The 9,636-nt window shown below is 39.6% G+C and overlaps 1 long non-coding RNA gene across 1 annotated transcript in view; it reads left to right on the forward strand.

Moving 5' to 3' along the window:
• The window catches only part of LOC121921467, a 49,248-nt gene that overhangs the window by 38,843 nt on the left and 769 nt on the right, over window positions 1-9,636 (forward strand). The window lies entirely within an intron of this gene.

The following is a 9,636-nucleotide window of genomic DNA, read 5'->3' on the forward strand; positions in this document are numbered from 1 at the left end:
GTGTGAGTAACAGAGATAATGAAAAACATGCTTATCTAGTTAGGAATTAAATTTTAAAGCTCTGCACTGAACGGGAAAAAATGAACTTTAATCAGCTCAGTTTTTAACATCTTTCCAAGCACAGCCTTTAAAACAAGGGAACTGTAGTCCAGCCAAAGTACATTTTCCAAGTTCTGCTTTAAACAATTTGGGGGGGGGGGGAGGACATTTTCTTCAGCTCTGTTTTAACACATTTCCGAGCACTGCCTTGAACAATACAGGTGTGGTCAAACCACATAAACTTTTCCAAGTAAGACCAAAGTTTTCCATACTCTGTTTTAATGATTTTCTCTGGCTAGCCAGTGCCTCACACCTCCTCCTCTCCTCTCCCCTCTCCTCTATAGTCAGTATACACTATCCCTAGGATAGTAGGGAACCTCAAACCATGTACAAATGCTGCACTACCTGCACACCTAAGTTGAAATTGAATCTTTGCTCCTCCAGGCAGTGGACATAAATTCCCAGTATTTATTTTAATTTTTAATTGAATTATAAACATATACGATACGAAAAAAGAAAGAAAGAAAAGAAAAAGAAAAGCATATAAAACTTACATACATAGAAGTCCTTCAAAACACTAATGGCATGATAACTTGATTACATGTTAAGCAGCAATTGTCAAAATAAATGTACATGTCAGTAAAGTTCTGATTGTTTACGAACCTATAATCAAGAAAAGCTTTTCTTCCTGTTACTCCAATGAACTCGTTTCCGACATTGTATTCGATATATTGGTTTGTCATTTTGAGCCAAAGTTTATACTATAGCGAAAAAAGGATATATTTAATCTTCAGCATTGCAAGTCTTGCCATTGCACTGATTAGTCTTATATATTTAATTTTATTTAACTTTACTGGAAAAACACTGTATCCATTAATTGGATAAATCATATATAACTCAAAATCTCCCCTGTGAAACTACCTTGTTTAAACAATAGTCTTTTAATTCTTTAAAAGATTCGTTGTCAGGTGACCCCATTTTTTTCTAAATAATCTAGCACCTTCTGCCATGCATCCAAAAATGTATCTGATTTTTCGTCTCTCAGCTTTCTTGTTAATTTGTCTAGCTTAAGTACCTCATACAGTTTTAATATCCACTCTTCAATATTTGGACACTCTCACTTTTCTAAATACCTCGCATATACAATTCTGGCTGATGAAATCATATAAAATAAAACGCACCCATATTTTTTTCCCCAAATCATTGTTAATCATATTTAACAGAAATATTTCAGGCTTAAATTCCAGTTTGATATTCAATATGTTGTTAATCAATTATTAAATTCCCAGTTTTTTAAAATTTCAAGAGTGTTATAGTAGACCAGACTCTAATGCTTTACGGTCACAGACCTCAGGCACCTCACTGAAGACAGAAGAACAATGACAAATAAAGCCAGGATTGAGGGTAAAACAGTGGCTCTATTAAGTACCTCCCTCATTTTCTGTAATGTGTAGCTCAACTATCTTCATGTTCTGAAAATCTCATGATGTGTGCAAGGCATGGTCTGGAAACATGATAGGGATAGGCGAATTTATCGGTTTCAGTTTCTCCAAATCAGGCAAAAAGAAGTACGTGAAGGGGCAATAGGCCCTTAAATAGCCTCCTTCTTGCCTCTTGCCAATGATCTTGCTTGGTCCTACGGACCAAGTGCAAAGCGCCCTGTACTCACAACACCATTTGCCATGTTGCTTGGAGTCCAACAGTTTCAGTTTGTCCAAATTTCTAATTTTTCCAGTTCAGTTCTTCCTCAATTTTAAGAATCTCTCGAAAGTCTGTACCTAAGTTTTTAAAGTTTGAAAGTGTGAACTTGGAAAAATATGCATTGAAAGCAGATTAATTTCTTTATATCCCTAATACAGATAAGATGTTCTATATATGACAGAGCAGGTGGGAAGAACTCAACACAGGGCTGCTCTTTTAGGTGCGCAGCCCCATATCCTTTTAAAATACAGTTCTGCCTTTGTATTACAGCACAAAGTTAGTGGTCGCTCCTCCAACACTAGGGCTATTTAATGTCCTGCCCTGCATCCTGGAAGATGTAATGGTTCTTAATAATTCAGCTGACAACATTCAGGATGCATTTTAAAATAAATTATTCATCAACTTTTTCTCTCATTGTCATTTCTCTGGCTTTTGGAGTTGAGGGAATTACTGGTATGCGATGTAGTGGGGAAATCTGTTCACATGGTATGATACTTTATTTAAATATGGATATATTTTAAATATAAATGACTAATTTCTCATTTCATATTGCCCCTGCCCTATTTCCAAGTAAGTCCTATTGATTCCAAAGCAGCACTTGGAAAGGTTCTTTTTGGACTGTAGCTGTTCAAATTCATCTGTTTGATAGAACGTGTTGTTGTTAGCTGCTCTCAAGTCAGTCCCAACTCATGGTGACCCTGTGGGTGAGACATCTCCAAGAATCCCTATCCTCCATTGCCCTGCACAGATCCTGCAAGCCCTTGCCCATAACCCCCCTGATTGAATCTGTCCATCTAGTTTGTGGTCTTTCTCTCTTTCTTCTACCCTCTACCTTTCCTAGCATTATAGTTTTTTTCTAGTGATCCTTGCCTTCTCATTATGTGGCCAAAGTACGATAGTCTCAGCTTGATCATCTTTGCTTCCAAGGAGAGCCCTGGTCTGAAGTGTTTAAGAACCCATTTGTTTGTCTTCTTGGCTGTCCATGGTATTCTAAGTACTCATCTCCAGCACTATGTTTCAAATGAGTTGATTTTCTTTCTGTCTGCTTCCTTCACTGTCCAGTTCTCACATCCACACATGGTAATTGGGAATACAATGACCTGAATGATTCTGACTTTAGTGCTCAGTTGTATGTCTTTGCTCTTCAATATCTTTTCCAGTTCTTTCATAGCTGTGCTTCAGGCATTATAATCCAAATAGTGTTCTTCCCAGGGTTTGGCCAGAAGCCCAAATAATACCTTCTGTTTGTTCCAATTCCATTTCTCTATGGAAAGAGGTACAAGCAGCCAAATACTCCACCAGGCCTATGGTGCCACATTCTGATACAAGCTCAGTACCAGAGACTTCAGTAGAGGATGGAAGACATACCCTAGGGAACCATTACAAACTAGCCTATCCATCACATTTCTTCCTTCCTGACTGTGTGCCTCCTTTGCTTTCCAAACATTTTGTTTCTTGATAGTGAAGAATTTGGCATAGCAATTGACCACAGTCAATGCTGGAGGCAGGAGAGAAAAACTTGACATTTCAGGAAGGTGTTTGGTAGCAAAATAGGAATGGTTCTCTCTCCTTGCAAATGAAAGAGTGTGGACACGTCTGTGATCGCTTGGGAAATTAGAAATCTTTCCACTGCAGTCTCGCACTAATGTTTGTGACTTTGGTTGTGCAGATGTTGAAGGCTGCCTGAAAGTTAGAAGAAACTACAAGGCTTATGTTACTGATGTTGTGTGCCTTCAAGTCATGTCCAACTTATAGCGGCCCTAAGGCACATCTATAATAGTGTTTTCTTGGCAATTTTCTTCAGAAGGGGTTTGCCATTGCCATCCTCTGAGGAGGAGAGAGTGTGACTTGCCTAAGGTCCCCCAGTGGGTTTCTATGGCCAAGCCAGGATTCAAACTCTGGTTTTGCAGTGTCCTAGTCCAATGCTCAGACCATTACCCCACGCTGGCCCTCACAAGAGAAGGCTTATATGAACAAGTAATTCTGCTGTCCACATGTTTTGCTTAGGGGTGCAATTACTAATTTCTGCAGTGGATTGCAAGATGGGGTGAAGCCACACAGATCTATTTCTATTTGGAGTAGGCCCTCCTCTTAACAGATGAACAACCTCCTCTGCAGCTCTCACAAATAAAAATAATGAACCACCAACTAATTCCACTGAAGGAGAAGCATGCTCTGAAGCCTGACATGGTACCACACAGAAAATAGTATGGTATATCAAATAGGGTAAGAAGGGATTGTCTTGAGTACAGATGACTGAATTTAAATATTGGTATAATTATTCAATTGATCAAACATAGTGATGGGAAGACCCAATAAGACATCCTGCATAATTATTTATGGATATACGACAAACTGATGTATGGACTGGATAGCAATGGAGAATGTGAATTTTACAGATACCAGTGGTGTATTAGTGTCTTTTGCCAGCTCAGTAAGGGCTACATACATTTCACAGATGAAAAACCCACAAAGCAAACCTTGATTTTGCCAATTTTTTATAAGTAACCACTTTCTACTGCACCATTGCATTTAATGGGACTTGAACATCCACGGATTTTGGTATCCATGGGTAAGTCCTGGAACCAAACTCTAGTAGATACCAAAAGCCCACTGTACTTCTTTTCTTTTTGGTGTTGTGCAGGAAAGCCTGAACAAGTACCACACATTCCATACTACCATGAAATAGAATTATTCCCATGCCATTTTGTAAAAGCTAGATGTTTTATCAGACCTTGGAATGATACGTTTAAACAATTCAATTACCTCAAATATTAGAAATGAGGGAGGGGTTTTAATTTATTACCATGAACACAAACAATTTACATTATTCAGTCCTTTGGGATGAGGTTCATTAACTTGTTATTGGAGACAATGGGGTTTACAGAGAATACCATGAAAGTTACCATTCTTGACCCTAAAGGGCACATTTTGTGATTGGAACCTTCCAAAGTGTTCTCTTTAACATTTGAAAGTTTCTTTTACCCAACCTGGAATTCCCTTATGAAGCCCATGGTACAACTGTTGACTGGCAATTGTGGGATTTCAGCACATGAGGAAGGTTGCCCTAAAGTATATTATCCCATTTGATAACCTGTTCAGTTAATTTTTTCTATATTTCTCCTCTTTTTCTACCCTTTCTCACTCTTGCTTCCATGTTCATTTGTCCTTCAAATGCCGTGTTATTAGTTAATAAGGAGTGGTTTTAAAACGGGAATGGAAACAATGCAGCCCTCCAGATCCTGGTGAACTGCAGTTTTCGGCATTCCTCACCATATGGGCATATGAAAATAAGCCATCACAGAGTCTTACATCACCAAAGCTCGCCATAAAGGCCATGTTGTTTCTGACTGAGTGATCTCTCTCTCTCTTCTTCACACACACACACACACACACACACACACTGAGCTAACAGTGGTAAAGTAAATCAGAGTTGAGAAATCACGATGTGTGCACACATGCCTGATCAGCCATAGCTATCCATCATGAAATCCTTAAAATTAAGGATCCAGGAGTTTATTACACGGAAGGAATTTCTCTTAATTTCGCATGAAAAGAAAGTGGCGCCAGAACGCATTCACGTGAGTTCGCTAGTTCAGCGAATTTACGTGAATTCGAATTGCATTTGAACTGACTTTCCATTGCCTGAAAATAGCTTCCCATTGCCTGAAATTTCATGTGGTAGTCTATCACACAATAACGTGAAACCCCATGATTGCGTTTGGATTGCCTTTGGATTATACTTCCAATTTCCCTTGTCTGATAAACTCCACAGGCAAACCTTGATCCTTCTCATTCTGAAATTTTACAGAAACACAACCTGAGGCTGATGACAGGATAGCCACAAAGGGCTTGGGTTGCTTTTGGTACTTGGGGCTCAGAAAGCAGGGTTTGAAGAAGAGAAGGAGATGTCCTATCTTTATCCTATCCCATCAAAAAGCCAATGGAGGAGAAGTAATTCTACCTTAAATACTGGCGAACTGATAATGCTCTCAACCACACCTGAAGGCACATGGCTTGCTTAGGGATGCAGTGAAATGATTTCATTCTGCCTTATAGTAGTGGAGATTTAGATGCCTGGGAATTCATTTCAAAAAGTAATTAATGGCTGTTACCATTCCAAGGCTCCCAAAGCCTCGGATATTATAGTTATATAATATATAACTATATTTATATTTATATTATAGCTATATAATATAATATCCTTATAATTTCAGTTTTGAAAAATTATTCCTTTACTTTCTCATCATTCAAAGGTGACTGGAATATTGCTTCTAAATTATTTTTAAAAGCCATTAAAATATTGCATATCATTTGGCTATAATACAAAGCATACTGAAGTAGTAAGACCACACTTTTCTGTAACTATAAAATTAACTATATAGTTGTACCACAAATGTACAGAAGTCATTGCTCACTATATTACACTCAGATTGTGATCTAATTATGGATTGGCTATTTATTATAAAAGGTATTAATTATAAGTAACTCATTATTTGTTCCTCTTTCTCCTAATGGAGACTAATTCTTGGTGTATTAAGTCCATGCGTCACTCATATTTCAACAGATTTTCAAGTTGCTTTGGGATCTCTCTGGCCAAAGGAATTGGAGAGTAATTTGGAGCCTGTTGTTTTGTTCCATGGCTGTTGAGATTCATCTACCAGCTGAGGCCACAAATACACAGAAGGCTTAAGAAAAGCTTCAGATGGAAGAAGGCTGCCTTGGTGGCAATCATTAGCCAGTATGATAAAACTCAGAATTAACTCAGCTAAACCTTGGTTCTGTAGAATATTATAACGATATGAAATGGATGTGTCAAAAATAGAATATATCCACTTCAAGAGAAGCTTTTAAAAGAAGATACGCTTTTTGCAGCAAATAAAAAAGGCTGTGACAATTGAAGCAATTTTTATCCTTCAGAAGAAAAAAAAAACCTAAGTAACTATTTCAGTGCTAAAAGCATTCCCTGTCTAGGATTCGTTTGAAATGAATGCTGTTGGAAGCATTCAAATTTTACCTTCTTTCCTGACACAGGAACAGAAGGTGCCATGGGATGGTGAGCTATTTTGGTCTCTGGGCCAATTTCCAAAAGGTGCATAAAGGTTGGTTTGGGCAAGTTATCAAAATTCTCGTTACCATCACCTTTTTCATTTAGCACTGTCTTCCATAAAGAGCCTAATTGTTGAGAACCTCTCTAGCTTATCCCATTCTGTTTTGGATAAGAGAATGCCAATCTGGAGGCAAACGGATAAGTGCATACTGAGTGAAGGTCCAAAGCAATCTGAAGAGGATACGAATAAATACAAATTCACCGACATAGCTGCCAGGGTAAAGTGGAGCTGATGTCATAAGCGAGTACAGCAATCCTACTCCAAACACCATCTCCCCAAATACTCCCAGATATTGTTGAGATCTTTGTACACTCAGCACCTTGAATACACTTGTATAAATATTCATCATACAGGGTTTCCATTTTCAAGAGATTTGGCCAAAGTGCCATTAGAGAGCCCTTAGAAAGACAATGTCCATGGCAGGTGGGTGGACTGGATGGCCCTTGTGGTATCTTCCAACTTTATGATTCTATGATTCTACGACCACAGCTGGACATGCCAGACAATGCAGAGTGATGTTTACATATGTGCCCACAGCCTGATCTCCACTTTAGTCTTATACTCATGTGCAGGCAAATGCCTATACAAACAATATGGTATTTGCCTCTGGCAGTCTGGTTCCTCATCTGATCACTCAGATCCTAACCACCAGCCTGCATGATTTGCCTGGACCCGGAAAATGCCACACATAACCCTTACTGAGTAAGTTACGGAAGGCATGGATAGAAGTGGCAAAACAAAATGGCAGCAACTCAGCAGCAACTATGGAAGCTGCTGTCACCACATCTTTGAGCAGGACCCTCTGTTTGTGCCCAACTGTGAGGGCAAGCTTACCCACCCTATTCTCCAGGCCATAAGAATACTTTGTAATTCATGCTGTTATCACTAAAGCCTATTAGTTCCCACCCCACGATCTGTCTCAACCTTCACTCTCCCAGCCTACTGAAGTATCATGTGAGACTGGAAGCTGGCAACCTCTTTATCCAGGCAGGCATTTGGTAACTAAATTGGATTGGTATGGAAGGGGGATTTAAGCAGATGAGTGCCATTCGTTCCTTTATTCACAAGTTTCCACACTATATATATGTTTCAATTGCACCTCTTTTGTTTGATTTTGTCACCATTAGCCTTTGGGGCAGGAGAGAAAGGGGATAAATCCACTAAAACAAGCAACGGGATTAAATAATTCTTGCCACATTATTACACAACCCCACTTGCACTGGGGCTTTGGGAAGGAACAAGGAGGATCATAACAACAACATACCGAAATATCCTGGGATAGAGGCAAAGAGACAGGATTCACATTGTCATGCAGACAGTTAGTCATTCAGAAGTTGTGTTACCTTGGTGACCAGTTTCCTCATGTGCTACTAACCAGAGTGAAGTGTGCCACAGTACATCAAGGTCATGGTGCTCCTCGTGCTGAGCAGCCTAGCGCCATTTATTATTTATAAAAGCACCTAAAATATACCAGGCACTCTACACGATGAAACCCCACCACTCCCGACCCACAGGCTCTTTCTTGAACCAGAGAAAAACATGAAACCAGGCAAGAAAAGGGGCCTGGAAGAAGGGCAAGTAGAGACATTTTTTTAAATTTAGTCACAGCTAAGGAAGAGGCAGTTCATTCTTTGCAAGCAGCTGCAAAAGCTGATAGAGGAAGCCATATAAAACTTGCAAAATGTTCTACAGGCACCCTTCTATTTTTATAAGTGGAATCCTGAGTAATCCAAAATAAGAGCATGCTGCAACCAAGGATACAATGCAGTACCACTGCAATCCAAAGTGAGCAATGAAACTTCATATGCACCCCCTGCCTGAGAACTTTTGACCTTCATCTTGAGCAATGTGGGGAAAGGTTTAGGCTAATTCATACACAATCGAGGTGCCACTTCCCCATGCGTTCTTCCTAGGCTGCTCCAACCCTGTTTGGATTCAGTCAGCTGGACGGGATATCTCTTTCCAAACCAAATACTCTGTACAGATAATTTTTAGAAGTGTTTAAACCATATGGTTGGCCTCACTTGTGAGGCTCTAGCATCCAAATAGGCATGCAAATGAGAAAGAACTGGGCGGCTGATACGCCAGCTGCGTCTCTACCTGGGCCGGGCTGACCTTGAAACCGTGGCACATGCTCTGGTAACCTCTTGCTTGGACTTCTGTAACGCGCTCTACATGGGGCAACCCTTGTACCAAACTCGGAAGCTACAATTGGTGCAGAACATGGCTGCTAGACTGGTCACTGGATGTTCCAGGGCCAGTCATATAACACCTGTATTGAAAGACCTCCATTGGCTGCCCATTCGCTTCCGAGTGCAATACAAGGTGTTGGTTATTACCTATAAAGCCCTAAATGGCTTGGGCTCAGGGTACTTGGAGGACCGCATCTCCCCATACAATCCGCCTCGCACTCTCAGATCGGGTGGGAAACATCTTTTGTCTATTCCAAGTGCTCATTATAGTGCAACACAGAGGGCATTTTCAATCTCAGCCCCCAGATTATGGAATACCCTGCCCAACGAGCTCCGCACAGCCTCATCCCTTGATGGATTTAAGAGGATGCTAAAAACTTTCCTTTTCCATCAAGCTTTCCCCCCTATGAGTTGATGTTTTATTATCTGTTTTTAGATTGCTATTTGATGTTTTAACGCTGTTTTTTGCTGTTTTTATACTGTTTTTTAACGTGTACACCGCTATGATCTTGAAAAAGGAATAGCGGTATATAAGAATAAAGTATTATTATTATTATTATTATTATTATTATTATTATTATTATTATTATTAT

Source organism: Sceloporus undulatus, chromosome 2 (genome assembly GCF_019175285.1).
Source record: "Sceloporus undulatus isolate JIND9_A2432 ecotype Alabama chromosome 2, SceUnd_v1.1, whole genome shotgun sequence".
NCBI lineage: Eukaryota > Metazoa > Chordata > Lepidosauria > Squamata > Phrynosomatidae > Sceloporus > Sceloporus undulatus.